Source organism: Saccostrea echinata, unplaced genomic scaffold (assembly GCF_033153115.1).
Source record: "Saccostrea echinata isolate AGI-Se365-2 ecotype Australia unplaced genomic scaffold, CSIRO_AGI_Sech_v1 ptg000015l, whole genome shotgun sequence".
In the NCBI taxonomy this organism is placed as follows: Eukaryota; Metazoa; Mollusca; class Bivalvia; order Ostreida; family Ostreidae; genus Saccostrea; species Saccostrea echinata.
In genome coordinates this window covers 9,919,720-9,938,786 of record NW_026889764.1, presented here as the reverse complement: position 1 = coordinate 9,938,786, position 19,067 = coordinate 9,919,720, and positions in this window count along the sequence as shown.

Sequence of the window (19,067 nt, the reverse complement as noted above, 5' to 3'; positions counted from 1 at the left end):
TCTGTACTTGAGGCGTGGATCAAACTATTATTGTAGCTTGTAAATATGAAAATTAAAATGAAACAAGTGTGATCTGCCCAGAATGGAGATATATTCTTGAATGTATTAATCAATATTTTATAGTCTTATTAAAATGAAAATGTATAGATCTCAACTAAAGCCCAGTAAGGCACACTAATACAGTAACTTATTAGAATGACGGGCAATCCGCTTCACCATAAATTATGAGTTTTTAAACACGTGTAGCTATTACCCCTACTATTTTGAAATGTGCTGGGAGTTTGTTCTGCGTTGTTGCGTAGTAATTCCGTAATTTAAACTTATTTCATTGCGTATTATGTCAATGTAGGAAGTTTATCGAAAGATAGCTAAATTTTACATAATTCCCGGGCATGAAGAAGTTGCTCCCAGCACTTTTCATGTTGAGGCTTTTGTCTCAAAGAAAATACAATCAATTTCATAGCGAAAATATATCCGCGTATATCGTTGAACTTTTACGATCTTTGTAGCCGTATATATTTTTTCTAGTTTTAAAGATGCCACGTGACAAACAACTGATGTAAGTGAAGTCGCTTTTGCCGAACTAAGTAGAGACCCGATATATACATATACAAATAGTAGAATTCCCAATCATCAAAACTCATGCTGTTTAAAAAAAAACATCAACACTATATTCATTTTCTAGGAATATTTTAAAGCGTATTTCATATGGGCCAATTACATCCTTAATCTCTACAAAGTTTCATTAAGAATGTGCAAGGCATTTCCGATAAAATGCTCAGACAAAGTTATAGAACTAACAATAGCAATATGTGTCCCTCCTTACGTTGGTGTGACATTCATTATATAATTACACAACCAAGCCCATGAATGCAATTATTTTAAATTTTAAATTTATTTTTACTTTCTACGACAATTTTTTTTCACAACCTACAGAAGCAATATTTCTCCAATTCATGGCTATTCCTGATACACGATGATTGGTTACCGTACTTATTTATTCTACTAATGTCACCATCGAGTCTTCTAAAACGAAACCTTTCATCGTAGAATATAGTGGCCTCAAACAAAGCACCTCCTGGCTTTGTCTTAATTTGTAGTTGGTAATGTGCTTGGGACTTCATTTTCTCTCCTCTAGCTTCAAGAATACTTTCAGATATTTGAACCCTTGATGCATGATTAATTGCTTCCAAATCTAACACTTCGCATTTATCTCGAACTCTCCTTAACTTCTCATTTAAGCTTCGAACAAGGAATTCACTCAAAATAACAATTACATTGTCTGAGGTATTAACGGCTCTGTGTTCCACGCATGTACACCAGTGTGGGGCGATTCCTGCATCCTTGCAAGTTCTCTGCTTTGAAATCTCCTTAAATAAACTTATTCCTCTATTTTTATACCCCTTTCGGTGGAGAATCCTGTCCTCAAAGTTTAAGACGTCTTTCAGTGTTTCATATACATCAAACGGGGTAGTAAGACGTTTTGTGTTTAGTTCCAAATTTTTCGAGTATAAAGGATACTTTTGTTTAAACCACTTGGGAAAAACCAAATGCATCATTGGCAGTCTTTCTTCCATCATTCCTTCGTAAGTATTTCGATAGTTTCCAAGACGTATTCCATGGTCACTAAAGACGATGAGAAGGGTATTATTTAAGAGCAGATCCTCATGTAATCCTTTTATGAAGTTGAGGATAGGGAGGTCCGCATATTGAGCATAAGAAAATTCGTCATGTGTTAATTTAGTGACAAAGGAAAAAGCAAAATACGGTGAATTTTGTTGCAATCGAACAAAATTAGCTGCATAATCTAATACCATACCAGTTTCTAGTCGATCCATCATACACAAGTTATCTGTGTTCCAAACAGATTCCTCTTCTTTCATAGCCATGAAGAAATGACGATTATAATAGTCTGATGGATATGAATGAAATCCAGCCATCAGGTAATCAAAAGTTCCACTCCTATCCTCAATATACAGACTTCTGTACCCTTTAGCAGAAAACTGCTTCCAGATAAAGTTATGCTCATCAAATGGAACGTGTCTGAAGGATTCATTGTAGGGAATTTCTTCAACAAACTTTCCGAGAGTGAGTGCAACAATGTTCGGAAATGTGTTATCACCCACTTTGTTATACATGGTCAGTTCTGATGCTCCTAGAACATCAAGGAGGTACGAACGAGTACGTTTTAGAGATCTTATAGACTGTAACCTGGATATTGAATCCACTCCTAACAAGACCACATTCAATTTTTCCTTGATTGTTGGATTTTGGGAATGTTGTTTAAACAGTTTGTTACATCGTCTTTCTACATCAGGTTTTTGTACAACAAATTGATGAAAGTTTCTATAAATTACTTTGTTGGTTTTGTCATAACATTGCACACGGATAAATTCGTCGGTGATATTCACAGATGTATTAAACTGTGCACTTTCCGACCCATAGTGAAAGAAGTTATGATTAGGAACTACAGCTGGTCTAACAATAGGTTGGTAAGTACAGCATACAAAAGTAGAAGATACATTAGAGAGTCTAACAGCCGTCCAATTAATTTCAAGTCTGTGTCCATTTTCAAATGTAAAAGATGTTCTGTTCTTACACTTAAGTTCTGATTCGCCAATTTTATATCTGACACCAGGATTGTACACATCTAAATTTGGAATCTTACAAACACTTATAAAGTCTCTTGTTTTGTCCTGGCGTTGGGAAAATATGTGAGTCATTCTTATTTTCAGTGTTTCCGGTATGTTGTCGTACATTGATACATAGATGAGAATGACCAGGCAGAACAGCAGAGATATATCTAAACATAATCGTTTTCTGAAAGAATAAAAAGATATGTTATAAACTTGAAATGCCTGAACTAGAGTAAAAAGATTCATGTTAACTCAGACATGAATGTATATACGTATAATTCGAATAACCTGTCATTTTCTCAACACTTCAACTCATTTCTTAACATAAGGTCGAAGGCATTCATAAGTGCTGAATTTTGACCAATTTTCATATACATGTATATTTATTTCTTGGTATGAAAATTGAGGAATTCCATTCTTTCTTCAAATGAAAGGGACAGTGTTTAAAATTTCAACTGGTCATTATTTATTCACTGATTGTATCAGTAGAGAAGCCTATATAAACATGTATTAATTGACGAAAAAATTCTAGATTACCCCTTTCTATTCGATTCAATTCTTAGAGTTCCAAAATTGGAACTTTAAACTGTCTAAAACATCTATTATTTTGAAATAAAAAAAGAATTGTCAATTTCTTCCAAAGCATCATTATTAAAAGTAATTTTGAAAATGGTTGAAATACCAGATTTTAAATAAAGCATACTGATTTCATACAAAAAAATCAAGTATATGGATTTATGAAAATGTAATGTCAATCTACTTTGGTAAACTAAACAGCCATTGAGATATTATTATAAATTATAAATAAACTTAGTAAACTTCGGTAATTCAACTTAACAGGACTATATCGAAAAATGTCGAGACATCCAGGTTGTCAGGACGTCAATGCTGAGTTCCCACACCCGAGATAACATAGGAAAATAATGATATCTGAGCTTTATTTGGTTTATGCATGTGTATTTCAAACACAGGATAAAAGTCTGCCATTCAGTTAACTGAAAGGTAACTTTAAGTTAAACGAAAAATGACTGAATGGCAGAGCTCTGCCATTCAAGCACCTTTCTAGACCTTTCAGTGACCATTCAGTTGATTGAAATGTGCAGTTTCATTCTGTGAAAAAAATATGCACCTCGTAGTATACGTTGTATTTTCAGTAATTTCTTTTGAAAAGCAAATACCATGGACGCTGTCACAACAGGACATTAAATATACATTATATATGATATAACACTAATAAATGTGATATCATCATCTGTTTAGTGTATCGATACATAAATAAACTGTATTAATGTCCAAAACAGCATTAAATTTGCAATTAGGATTGTAATGCCCCTCTGTTTACATATTAATAACATTGTCTTGTATCTATTGACATGTATTCATACTCCCCAGGGCAATATTTACCCGGTATATGTTGACTTGAGGTCGACGTTACGCTCTGCTAAACATTGACCTTTGTAAGATGGCTGCTCACCATGCACCGCTGTTTACAATTTACACTTTTTCGAAATGCTTCCATATTGATTTGACTTATGTATCATTGTTTTAAAAAAGATTTCTTTTTATTTTTGGCTTATATTATCCAGAGCGAGAGAGGGAGAAAGAAAGAAAGAAAGAGAGAATTGTTTCTATGTCTGTCTACCGATTTATGAAGTTGGGTCCGAGTGCCTATTTCTTTACGTCAATGATTTAAGTAGGGTAACATATTTTAAAAAAATTTCATGATACAAAGACTAAATCTTTCATATTGAAATGAATAAATTCTCTTTGCACATGTGTTGTCATGTCCGGCAACAAGTGTCTTTTCGAAAGAACTCATATTTTTAATAATATATTATTTCGCATGTTAACACAACATAAATTATTTGCATTCTGGTACAACTATCTGGCATATTAACGTTACACGTAACAAAATGACTCGCGGCTTGTTTGCAGATGTATGCTGTAAGAGATAAATATACATCAGACTGCTTATAAGGGAAAAAGCATTATCCTTTTTGATAATATTAGATGCGTGTATATTTGCACATGACAATTTGAGATAAATAACCAAGATATGGATCAATTGATAAGATATTTAATGCCCAAGAATTTAATAAATTAATTCACAATGACTTGGTCTTTTGAACATAGCAATAGGAATAAACGATGGGCAAACATACTACTGGTAACTTGGGGTTTAATGGCACAAATTTCTGAATATTACAGCCATGCATGATGAGCAGCCATCTTACAAAGGTCAAAGTTTAGCAGAGAGTAACATTCACCATATGTCAGCATATACTGGGTAAATATTGCTCTGGGGATTGTAAGTACATTTCAATATATACAGGACAAAGTTATAAATATATAAACAGATGTATATTAAGTATATTACCATCCTTACTGCAAATATCCCTCTCATTAGATTTTTCAGAATACGGAATATTAGCTACTTAGACAAAAATTACTATCAAATGATTTTGTTTAATATTTAAGAGTAAATACCTTATTGCCTTTAAGAGAGAAACATTGTTTAATTAGTATTAGCCTTAAAAAAATAGTGTATTCAAGATATTTTATTCCAAACAAAAAAAATAAAATTAGTAAATGTCCAATCCAATCATATTTTTTTCTGAAAAAGTCCTGTAAATAATATTTCTACAGATTATTCCTTTAATTTATTTTCTACTTAGAAACCCCAATATAATAAAATATTTTTGAGTAAATAACTACATGTATTTCAAAAAATTTTATAAGTCTGTATAAAATTATTATGCAGTTTCATAATTCATATTTCAATTTTGGTAATGTATGTATAAAAAAATTCACAAATTATTTTATATGAATTAGTTTAATGTTCTGAACTACTTAAAAGTTTCATAATGACGTGTCAATGAATCTTATTCATCTGATTTGAATCTGTAGAAATCAGTTAAATCCTAAAAACTAGTCAAGATATGTGGGGTTTTTTTTCAGATCGAAGATTACTTATTCAAATCTTTGGAAAATACACTTAACAACATACGACTGATTTACACATGTACATTAAGGTTTTTTTAGTTGTTGATGAAAGTAAGAAGATCTGGTTCCTTCATTGAAACTTGTCTCTAATGAATTTCTCAGACAAATTTCAATATACGGCCCAATGATTAAATTTGCATATTTGCTAACAAGGTCATTATAATGACGATAGAATTAGCGAAATGCTGTCTTTAAACAAGGTTGTTGAAATCCCTGTAACATCAACTTGTATGTCGGTAGCTTGTCTTGGTTTAAAAATTGATCGTACACAGACCAAGCTCTTGAGCATCGAATACGTTTGGAGACGTAAACACCGTATGCAGGTGACAGATGAATATAACTACAAAAATAAGGAAAGTTAACGATGGATATGTTGAAGTCATCCCAATTGTCATACAGTTTAGTTGTTACTTGCCCCTTAGCTTCTATAGCCAGTAAAGCATACAAATATGAAACGGAAGTTGCAAACTCTGTGGTGTCTTTTATTTCAAGTTCACTGGGATATATCGAGTCGATATATGAGTGGAAGTAACCATTGTGAATTGATAATACGTCGTCGATATATTTGAATGTTGAGTTGATTAACCGATCGTACATTCGCTTTCATAGCAATTCTTAGACCTCTGTCTAGGTGTCTCCTGCAGAGCATAGCGGCACTTAGGGATCACTTAATCTGGCGTCTGTCTGTCTATTGCAGTCTTATATTATACGTCTGTCACACCCTATATCTCGAGAACTGTAAGAGGTATGGATTTGATATTTTGCACATATATTGCTTGGCACTATGGCTTTTGTTAATTACCATGGTTCTTGATCTCGTGACCCTTGACCTTGACCTTCAACCTACTTTTCAAAATAATTCATAGTGTTGATACACAGCATATTTTTGACATTTAAGAGGTACGTCTATGTTATCTAGCATGTGCACTGTTTGTCATAAGACACTATAAAAAATACCAGTATTACAATCCACTTGACCTTTGACCTACTTTGTAAAAATACCCCGGGTCATTTAATTTATAACGTAACTTATGACTTAGAATGTGAGAGGCAGGATTTTGATAATATGCATTTATATTTTTGTTTTTGAGCTCATGATACTGTACTTTGAAAATGTATAATATAATGTATAATACTATGAAAATACACAAAGATTGGTATTCCACAATTGATCATGTACACTGATATTTGTGATATTTGCAGTAAAGAAGAACTGAAATCTTTTTTGAAGGATTGTTGGAAACACGTATAAAAAATGATAAACTTAAGGTTATTTCTAATAATTTCAATATAATTATTCACTTCAGAATTAGTGAACCTTATTTTCTTCGATTATCATATTCTATCGCAGTCTTATGTTATCCATTTTTTCCAGTTTTTTACCATTTTTTCTTTGTAATCAAATGCACGAACTATCATGCTAATAGTAATTAAGAAGCTGACCACTCTAAGATTAGTTTACATCTTTAATGAAGCTACAAAGCAGGCGACACGTGTCCCTTGAAACACTTTAGCTTATACTAAATTTGACTACGGAATGTTCCGTCTACCTAATCAATATAAAGGGCTCTCAGCGGGTGTGACCGGTCGCCGCGGGATGCTTACTCCTCTCGGGCATCTGATCCAACCTCTGGAATTTCTGAGGGTCCATGTTTTATGCCCTGTTCACAGATTTGTATTATTTGTGGTTATTCTGTGATCGATCGCTATTCGTTATCTTTTTTCATATATAAGATACTTTTTAAAATATAACATAAACACAAAGTTAGGTTTCGTCTATCGCCGCGCGTAATAATGTTACTTATGCTTTTTTACCTTACTTTTCGGTACTAAATTTCAGTTCGTCCGCAAATCTTTACAATATCTGACGTGCTTCATTATCTTCATGCTTTTTTATTATCTTTAATGTTGATTTGCTATAAAGGTGTCACGTTGAATTTTTGATCTTTTTTAATTATTGCTTTTCATTATCTGCATATTTCATTGAATTTTACAAAACTCATTTCATATTAATATTATACTGATGTGTGAAGATGTTGTATAATGTCGGATTCAATAGTTAGTTAACCGATCGTACTCTGGCTTTCTTATTCCTCTACTGAAAAAAATGATAACCTGATAATAATAATAAAAAAAAAGATGAGAACGTCAGACATTTGTACTTAAAAGCAGGGAAATATTGAAGACAACGAAAATACCTTCAAAAATGGAAAGTGGAAATCAAAAGATAGATAGACGTGAGAAAGATGAAACTGCATGGATGGTTGGCTAATCTTTTAAGCCACTGACTATTGAAACTGACACTACTCTAGGAAAAATTCGCACAGCGAGATATATGTGGAAATAAACTATAGAACGGTTTAAGTAATTTCAATTAAAAAAAAATCAAGCAAATGCTCTAGCTATCACGAGTTGGTCGTTAGATAAAAGAAAACATGTACATGTGAGTGAGAGAATAAATATATTTAATATGTGGATGGAGTGAAAATGGGCAACGAATTAGGAATATCAAAAACGCGTAGGTAATATTGACCTACTATAGACGAAATCAAATGTTATTTGTATCCGAATATTTTTTAAAATGTATTTTATATATTTGAAATTTTTAGACAACAGCCAAAATGGATAAAGTATTATTCTATAAAATTTTGTTGATATTTTCCACTTATAAAAGATTTTATAGCAATCGTGAAATTACTTTTGGATCAAACGTCGTATATTCATCGGTGTCCGCTACTGTAGAAAAAACAACCCTTTTTACGACCTTTTAATTTGAGATAATTATATTTCCCTATATATATATATATATATATATATATATATATATATATATATATGTATATGTATATATATATATATATATATATATATATATATATATATATATATATATATATATATATATATATATATATATATATATATATATATATATATATATATATATATATATATATATATATATATATATATATATATGAGGCAATGCATTTTAAGATATTCCGTTCCTCGGGTTCTGTAAATCTGCAGTTAAGGTCGTTTAATGCAATTGCAAATTAAACGCATTTAATTGATTTCCGAAAAACACAGGGGGTAGGTCTTTTGACACTTTCCCCCGATTGCCTCGAGTATAAAAGAGGGGCGCACGTGGCGAATTCCTCCTCTCACTCAATAGCTACTCCAGCGTTCTGCACTCGTAATAATTGTTGAATTACTTAAAGCCTCCTCGAACGGTTACATCAAACAACCTTAACCATGCCACCCATAAGATCCAAGAAATCCCAGTCCAGTGCCAATTCTACCAGGGCAAGTAATAGGAACAGAGGAGCCAGACAGCAGAAGGGCAGAGGGGGGAGAAGAAATTTAGCTGTTGTCCGCCAAGCCCAGACTGACACCATGACAGATTCCCGGGCCAGAGAGGAAGTTATTTCAGCCTCCATGGGAATGGCCGAGGAGCCTGGACATGAGCTGCTCGTTAATAAGGATAGGCAATTAGATTTCACTAATTCTTGGCCTGCCCCGGAGGAAGCTGCCGTGACATCGGCAGATAATTTCGGGGCGATGCCAAACATGGAGGTTTGCGCTGGGGACGATATAGGTGCCCATGTGCCACTTTCCTTAAAACAAAAAATTTGGGCTGGGAATTATATCAATTTAGCCCTGTTGACAAAGGGCAGTGCAGAACTGCAGCAGTTTGCTGCTGGGAGTAATTTTGTGTTAAATGAAAAGGGTGAGCTTGAGGCTAAGCCTAAAGTCTTAAACGAAAAAATTACAACCATCGATAGATGGACGGATGCATTTCTTATATATTTACATATTTACATTCAAAGACACCCAGGGAGGGCAGCCGAATTGGTGTAGTATATGTTTGTTATTCGCGATGCGGCGAGGAAATTTCCTGGCATGGGCTGGAGGAATTATGACGAGCAATTTAGAGTGCGTCAAGCAATTTCTTACCGAAATTGGTCAAAATTGAATTCGGATTTATGGTTACGCTTGATCGCTGTCCCGCCCAGGCCAGAATCTAGCCTCGCTGCAGCGCACGCGCCAACCCAAACTGGTGTCTGCTTTAGTTACAATAGGGGTCGTTGCAACACAGCCAATTGCAGATATGCGCATTTATGTTCTATTTGTAAGGGAAAACATCCGAAATCTAGTTGTTCTAAAAATGACACTTTTCGTATCTCAAAGGCTTCAAACAGCACTGCTGCAACCAATAAAACTCAGAAACTTTAAATTAGCAAACTCCCCTATAAACAGTTCAGCTTTAAAAAAATCCCTTACAAATTATCCGAATTTGGAAATAGCGAAAGAACTCATGAATGGTTTTCAATTTGGTTTTCGATTGCATTATCATGGTCCTCGAGAAAAAACAGAGGCACCTAATTTGCCCTCATTTTATAAACATGCAGATGTTGCTAGAGATAATATCAAAAAAGAAATTGATAAAGGACGGATGGCCGGTCCATTTAAATCGCGGCCTATGTCAAATTTGCGAGTTTCGCCACTGGGAGTAGTGCCCAAGAAAGCGGAAGGGGAATTCAGGGTAATTCACCACCTCTCCTACCCTACCCATAACTCTGTCAATGACTTTATTGACGAAGCGCTTTGTTCTGTCAATTACACAAAATTTGGCGAGGCCATTAGCATGGTTCAACGTCTAGGGCGCGGATCATTCTTAGCCAAATCCGATATCAAAAGTGCTTTTAGATTAATGCCCATTTGGCCTGGTGATTTTGAGTTTCTGGGTTTCAAAGTCGATGGCTGTTACTATTTTGACAAATGCTTACCCTTTGGGTGTTCGATATCCTGTTCTACATTTGAGAAATTTTCTTCATTTTTGGAGTGGCTAGTGCGCGAGCGCGCCACCTCTAGAGAAGTCTTACATTATTTAGACGATTTCTTATTCGGTGGTCACACGGCAGACGAGTGTCAAATGAACGTGGATACCTTCATACATGTGTGCAAAGAATTAGGGGTTCCAATAGCATGGGAAAAAAGCGAGGGTCCACAACAAGTTATTACTTTTCTTGGGCTAGAAATTGATACCCAAAAAAAGCAGGTCAGGTTACCGGAAGAAAAAGTTTACGAAATCAGCATGATTATCGAAGGCATATTGAAGAAATCGAAAACCAACTTGAAATCAATTCAATCTTTGATAGGATATTTAAATTTTGCCTGCAGAGCAATTCCTCCTGGTCGCACTTTCTGCAGGCGGCTGTCAAATGCAACGCGTGGGTTATCTCAACCCTATCATCATTTAAGAATAACAAAAGAGATAAAAGCGGATTTGCTTGTATGGCTGGAATTTTTTGACAAATTTAATGGTTTTGTGGTATTTCAAGAAAAGTTTTGGGTGTCTAATATAGATTTAGAACTTTTTACAGATAGCTCGGCGCGTCGAGGAAACGGCCTGGGAATTTATTTTAGCGGTGCATGGACTTACGGCGTATGGCCAGAGTTTTGGTTCAATAAGGGCTATACAAATGATATCACTGTGTTAAAATTTTTCCCCTTGCTTGTTTCAGTATTTTTATGGGGGGAAAAGCTGCGCAACAAAAAAGTTTTATTTAGATCTGATAATCAATCAGTGGTACATATTGTAAATTCGATGACATCAAAATCAGATTTAGTAATGATTTTGTTACGCAAATTCGTTCTAAAATGCTTGCAGTTGAACACTTCATTTAAAGCACAGCACGTCTTGGGTGTTCAGAACTCACTGACGGACAGTTTGTCACGTTTACAATTTCAGCGATTTCACAAGTTGGCTCCGGACGCAGACAGTCATCAGACACCATTTCCAACGGCACTATGGACTATTTTCGAGACGAAATCACTCGATTATTAGATGCAAGCATTTCAGCAAACACCAGGGCTGTATACTTACAAGCTTTAAAGAATTTTAAAGATTTCAGAATACTGACAAAACTAAGTGATAAATGGCCAGTCCCGTCAAACCATATTCTGTTATATATAGCATATCATTCGAGCAAAGGCTCAGCAGCTTCAACAGTTTCATCTTATATTTCGGGTATTAGCTATGTGCACAAACTGAGACAATGGACCGATCCTGCTGATTTATTTATAGTTAGAAAGTCGTTAGAAGGGTTGCGAAGATTAAATAGAACAAAAGACCACAGGGCACCTATTTCGGAAGAACTTCTCGCTAAAATCTGTGGCGCTCTACAGCAGGTGTGTTATTCGGAATATGAAACATTTTTGTTTAGATCAGTTTTTACCTTGGCTTTTTACGGCCTATTTAGGGTGGGGGAATTAGTATATACCTCGGAGCATTGCGTCCATGTACCATTAACTTTTAAGGATATAAACTTTTGGACGTCCAAAAGCGTCCCTTGTGTCTCTATCTCTGTAAGATTCTCTAAAACCGATCAAACAGGAAAGGGAATCTGTATTTTATTACCATCTATTCAGCAAAGAAACATTTGCCCAGTTTATAACTTGAAAAAATTTCTTGCAGTACGACCACATGTTGAGGGTTCATTATTCATGCATAGTAATAAATCTCCGCTAACTAGATTTCAGTTTAACGCAGTCCTGAGAAAAACCCTTTCGACAATTAATCACCCAATTTCCGCTTACAAATCACATTCTTTTAGAATTGGAGGTGCAACGTGCCTTGCGTTAAAAGGGGTATCGCATGACAAAATCCAACTACTAGGGCGCTGGAAATCAAGCGCATTCCTGAAGTATATCAGAATAGATATGATATAAGCGTTGTTGATGAATTGTATTTACCATATTATTTATTAATTCTTTAGAGCACCTTGCATGGATTGTGGGATCTTCGATTGTTTACTGGGCGTGTAGATGGCCAGCTACAAATCTGACTACTAACTTACGTTTGGATAATTTAGGCGTTCAGGTAACCTGGATTGGCAAAAGGGGCATGAAATGGGGGGAGCTTATTGATTGTATCGAGAAAAAATTAGCAAAATGTCCTCCTCCCACATATTTAATAATCCACCTAGGGGGGAATGATATCACATCAATTAAGAGCGAGGAATTGTGTACCAGGATAGAGCACGACATATGTTTAATGAAAAACAGATTTCCAAGTTGCAAAATAATATGGTCTGATATACTCCCACGCCGAAATTGGATAGGGGGTCGTGACATATGCTCCGTCGAACGGAAACGGAAAAGAGTTAATAGAGCTGGTCGTAGGGCGGTCGCATCAGTTAACGGCAGAGTTATTGATCACTCTGATATAGAATTTTCGGAGGAGGGGCTTTACCGCGCTGACGGAGTGCATATGTCGGATGTGGGAAATGCAATTATAACAAACACTTTGCAATCAGCCATAGAAGCTTTTATCTCTTCTTAAAGTTTATTTGTTGGGTGGCAGAGATGTATAAACATCTCTGAGTGGCGGATATGTCAGACAAGCAGAGACATTAGTCATCATTATATTATTGTTTATGTTTGATTATCTATTTTACATGCTTGGTAGAGCATGTGGTGGCTCGCTAAGGCTACCCTAGGAGCCAATACAAGCTTGCTATGGAGTGCACTGGGAGCTTGTGTGAGGGATCTGTTTGGTATAACAGTAACCTCGTACCCCGTTCGGTATAACGGGTGGTTTTATTTTGCCCTACTCGGTATAGTGGGCTTACCTGTTCGGTATAACAGGTAGTAGCCTCGCTAAGGAATCCCCTAGGAGGCAATTACATTGATATCCCAGCTGACTCGCTAAGGGGTACCCTAGGAGTCGATTAATACATATTGTTACGCCTTGCTATGGATTACCCTAGAAGGCGAGGTGCCATAACGCCCGTTACCAATTTAGGTGTGTGGCACCCAATGATTGTTAAATGCTTGTCTGACATTTGTCATTGAAACAATTATTAAAGCTGCGGCCTTTTATCATCCAAAAAACATGTTTTGTTATTTTTTCGGAAAAATATTCTATTAAGTAATTTAGAATGCTCAAAAAATGTCACTAAGTTCACAAAGTTATGTATATTTACCCATTGGCAAGTTATATTCTTCAAAACTCATCATTATAGTTAATAAAATATACCGAAATTTATCTCTATTTTTTGTATGATGACGCAAAATTTTAGTTCTTCTATTAACTTCAGTTTTATAAAGTAAATAATGAAAATTGGAAGAAGAAGAAATCTATCAAAGATCCAATATCATCTCATGCTAATAAGCATTGATTTCTAAGGCAAGATTTGACGAAATTCGATTTCTCTAAAAAGACTAATTTGCACTTTTATGAGATGCAAAGATACACTATCTACAAGACCATTTCTAAACATTAAAGGACCTTGAATCATATTAAGAAGTATTTAATGAAAATTGTTGCGCGCGCGCACACACTCAGAGAGAGAGAGAGAGAGAGAGAGAGAGAGAGAGAATTTCAAGCTTCATTTGGAGACTTATTCAATTAAACAATAATTTGAAGTTATTGTTCCTGACTGAGGAGCGGACATCCTTATTTGACTCTTCATATAAAGAAATTACCCTTAATGTACAAGTGTTTATATTAAGGGTCGGTTCATTAAAGTAAGCAAAAATGTTAATCTAATACTTATGTGCTACCAATTATAACAGCTTATCAATTTTATCAACCCTTTGTATAGCGACATATATACTATACATGTATAAATCAGTTTCTTCTTAAAAGAATTCATTTTTTCTTCTTTTCTGAATTTTGATACAATTTACGCGCAAATTATTCTTATGTGAAGAATATTAAATTCAATTTTTTTTTGAAATCCGATTACACAAATCAGGAAATTAAAAAATTATTAATAGTCTAAACAGAATCAGAAAAAACAAAGAAAAATGCTTTAAAAAAGCAAAGATTTAAAAATAGCCGAACAAACGAAAAAAAAAAGTTTTGATACTGATAAATGTATACTCAGTTTCTTGCCACTATAATCTTGTTTACAAAAATTACCATTGTTACGCTATTAAAGGAAAAAAATAAAAACACAGATCTTTTTTGAAAAAAAAAAAGAAATTCTCAAAAGAAAATAAGACCTACCTCGTAGACATATTTATTTTGAACTCTTGGTTTTTGTATATGCAGACAGATAAAATATATCTCATTAATATGCTGTAAAAAATCAACCCAAGTAACCGTTTTACGTGTAAGTGTAACGAGTTCATTTGCATAAAATGTCAACGTATTCATAGTCATAATTTGACACTTGTTATAACCAAGAAAATGAACAAAACAAATAGTTGTTCCCCAAATGATATTTTTAGTTATGTGTAGATGGGCGTGGCCATAATGGTATTAGGGACATAGCTCCCAAGTTGTCATTATGATTACGACCATCTGGTTTCTGCATCTAATTAACAACAATTTATGGGTAAATCAAGTGTACCATAGTTTACCATAACTGATGATATCTAATTTTAGTTTTCTACATGTGCATGAGGTACAAACTTAATGCACTGATATAACCAACAGACATAATGTCTGAGGGCTTGAGAAAATGAAGTAAAATAGGGAATTAAAAAATATAGGCTGAATATAAGGTGTACTATTCATTTGCATTGACATTCGTTTGAATATTCATTAATCAAGAATCATTTTCCAACAGATTTTTCAATTATGTTTAGCTTTAGTTTTGAACAAACAACTAGTACAGATAATTATTTGATTTAAAATATGAAGCATGATTGTTGAATTTAATTAAATTTTAAATATTTAAAATATATAGACAGATAACCATTTTAGCAAAAGGAAGCACACCTAACTATAATTCAAGACAATACAAATAATACAAAACGCCATTAACTCTAATTTTTATATGCGGAAATCATTACTATACACGAACAGTGAAGTAGAAATACAGTACAGTGAGTTCAAGTAATGCATGTTAAGTAACTCCACTTTCATCAAACATCCCCTGTTGACCGAACACACCCGCTGTGAGCCCTATGTCTTCATCAGATAAATGGAATATTCAGTGGTCAAATTTAATACAAAAACAAAGACTTAACGATTGGTTTGAAATATGGCAGTCAAAATACAACCAAATATTAGGTTGTATTTGCTAATAAGATCATTAGGACGACAATAGAATTTACGAAATGCTGACTTGAAGTGAGTTTGGTGACATCTTTCTAACATCAACCTAGATGTCAGTAGCCTGCTGGTTTAAAACTTGATCGTACTCAGAGGATGTTATAGATGATACAGGAATATAAATACATAAATGAGGAAAGTTGACGATGGAAAAGATGATGTAATCCCTTTTGTCATAAGGTTTAGTTTTTAGTTGGCCCTCCCTAACAAAAAATTACTATAATTAACAATAGTTTACTATAATTAACTATAGTAAATACTTCGATCCTTTAATTTACTATGAAACTTTACTCTAGAACTTTTTTTTGAAAATTTAGAGCCTTAATATTTCTTGAAATACATACCAAGGATGTTTTTTTTTTTTTTAAAGTTTTTTCAAAGTTTTTCACTGTGAATTTCAGATCACCATATTTTATTTTTTTAAATTCCTACAAGCATTTTTTTTTGTATATTAAAAGACATATTATATATATATATATATATATACATATATATATATATATATATATATATATATATATATATATATATATATATATATATATATATATATATATATATATATATATATATATATATATATATATATATATATATATATATATATATATATATATATATATATATATATATATATATATATATATATATATATATATATATATATATATATATATATATATATATATACAAGATATATGTCTTTTATTATAAAAAAAAATGCTTGTAGGAATTTAAAAAAATAAAATATGGTGATCTGAAATTCACAGTGAAAAACTTTGATTTACTATGGCGAAAACTTTGATTTACTACATGTATATTTAACTATAATTAACTATTGTAAACTTTTGTTAACTATAGTACTTTTTTGTTAGGGTCATCATCAATAGTCAGTAAAACATCTAACATAGTAACACAGATGTGGCAAACTCTGTTACAGTGTTGTCTATTCTTTCAAGTTTACAGGGAAGTATTGTATACATGAGAAAAAGAAATCTCTTGGTGTGGTCTTCAACTCGATATATCGACGAGTATTGTCAATTAACGATAGTTATTTCTGTTTCATATTTGGATATTTTACCAGAAAAAGACGTTAAAAACAAAGCTTTATGATAAAGGTGATGACTTTATTTTTCAACTTCCCTTACTTATGCAGCAATATACCTTTATCTCCTGCATATATATGGGGTGTATATCCCTCAGTTGATTCAATATATTCGATATATCGACGACGTATCGTCAATTAACAATGGCTATTTCCATTCATATGTCGACACGATATATCCCGGTGAGCTTGATAAAAGATACCACAGAGTCTGACACTGACACATCTGTTCCATATTTGAATATTTTATTAGAAAAAGACATTAATGGTAGTCTCACAACAAAGCTTTATGATAAACGTGATGATTTTCAATCGTCAACTTCCCTTACTTACGCAGCAATATACCCTAATCACCTGCATACGGGGTTTATATCTCTCAGTTGATTCGATACGCAAGAGCATGTTCTACGTATGAACAATTTCTAAAACGTGGTAAGTTATTGACAAACAATTTGATGAAACAAGAATATCAGCAGTCTCGTTTAAAGTCATCATTTCGTACGTTCTATGGTCGATACAATGACCTTGTCAGCAAATACAATCTTTCATTAAGTCAAATGCTTACTGACTTTTTTCATACTAATTGTTAGGTCATTATTTACACACTGAATTGTCGATGTTTTTTTTTTCGTTATTTCCAAATCATGACAAGGAGCACACGGCGGGTGTGACGGGTCGGCAGGGGATACTAACTCCTCCATGACACCAGATCCCACCTCTGATATCTGAAAGGTCCATGTTTGCTCTGCTCCTATTTTGTAATGTTTAATGGACTTTTGAGCTCGAATACTGTTCGTTATATACACATATTTCACACAAGAGCATGCTCTATAAATGAACAATTTCTAAAACGAGGTAAGTTATTGACAAACAAGTTGATGAAACAAGAATATCAACAGTCTCATTTAAAGTCATTATTTCGTACGTTCTATGGTCGATACAATGACCTTATCAGCAAATACAATCTACACGTATCATTAAGTCATATGCTGACTGACGTTTTTCATATTAATTGTTAGCTCATTATTTACACACTGAATTGTCGACGGAATTTTCCGTTATTTCCCGATCATGACAAGGAGGGTGTGACCGGTCGGCAGGGGATACTCACGCCTCTATGGCACCTGATCTCATCTCTGATGTGTTTGGAGGTCCCTGTTTGCTCCGCTCCAGATTTTTATTGTCTTAATGGACTTTGAGCTTCAATTCTGTTCGTTATCTCCATATTTCATTGAGTCGACATATGAATGGAAGTAACTATTGGTAATTAAAAAAAGTCTTTGAGATATCTGAATGTCAAGTTGAAGACGATAGCAAGTTTTTTTTGTTCTTCTCAATTAGTGCCCATCGGAATTTAAAAGGTTTGTTTAAGATCTGGTCTCTAATGGCAACACGGGTGTCGTTAATGAAAAACTCCAGCAACCTTTAAATATCAACCTCAGAGAACTTTTATGTAGAATAAGAGTGATTCTAATTTAATTGATGACCATTTAGATCTGAAAATGTTCGAGTTTTATTGAAAAAGCGATTATTTTATCTATAATGAATCTATAATGAAAAACGAAGATAATAAACAGCAATCTACAGTGGCTGCAAAGATATTGTTGACAACATACACGAACGATCATTTTACACCAACGATTCCGCACGATTAACGCACGATTAAACCTGTTATATGATCCTTCACGCACATGATTCTACATGTTACACGATCTTTCACGATTGCTAACGCACAACTCTTCGTGCAAAATCAATTAAAAATATTTAGGAGCGGATATTTTCAGAAAGAAATAAGACTTAATATAGTTATTTTAGATTACGAATAATTATTGATGCGATTCGTCGACTTTGGAAAACTGAAAAAAATATATAGAAATGTATATTTTTGAAACTAAAAAAGACTTAATTGTTATTTGAGATTATAACATATATATTATTTATGCAATTCTCTTACTTAGGAAATTGAATTTTTTTATCTTTTCGATACGTAAAGATGTAATTTATGATTTGCTGCATGTTCTATCAGATGATATAGGTGGACCATGAGTTTTGATTCTATTGGATTTTATGGTATACAGTAAGGGGTGATAAAATTTAAGAAAAAAAATGGCATAAAAATGAATTAAAACTATATCTATCTTTCCATTTGTGAATCTCTAAATCTTAAATTTTACAATTAATTCATTTGAAGAAATTATAAAAATACAGTAAGGGATAAACACTGATAAAAGTAGCCACGACAATCATGTTG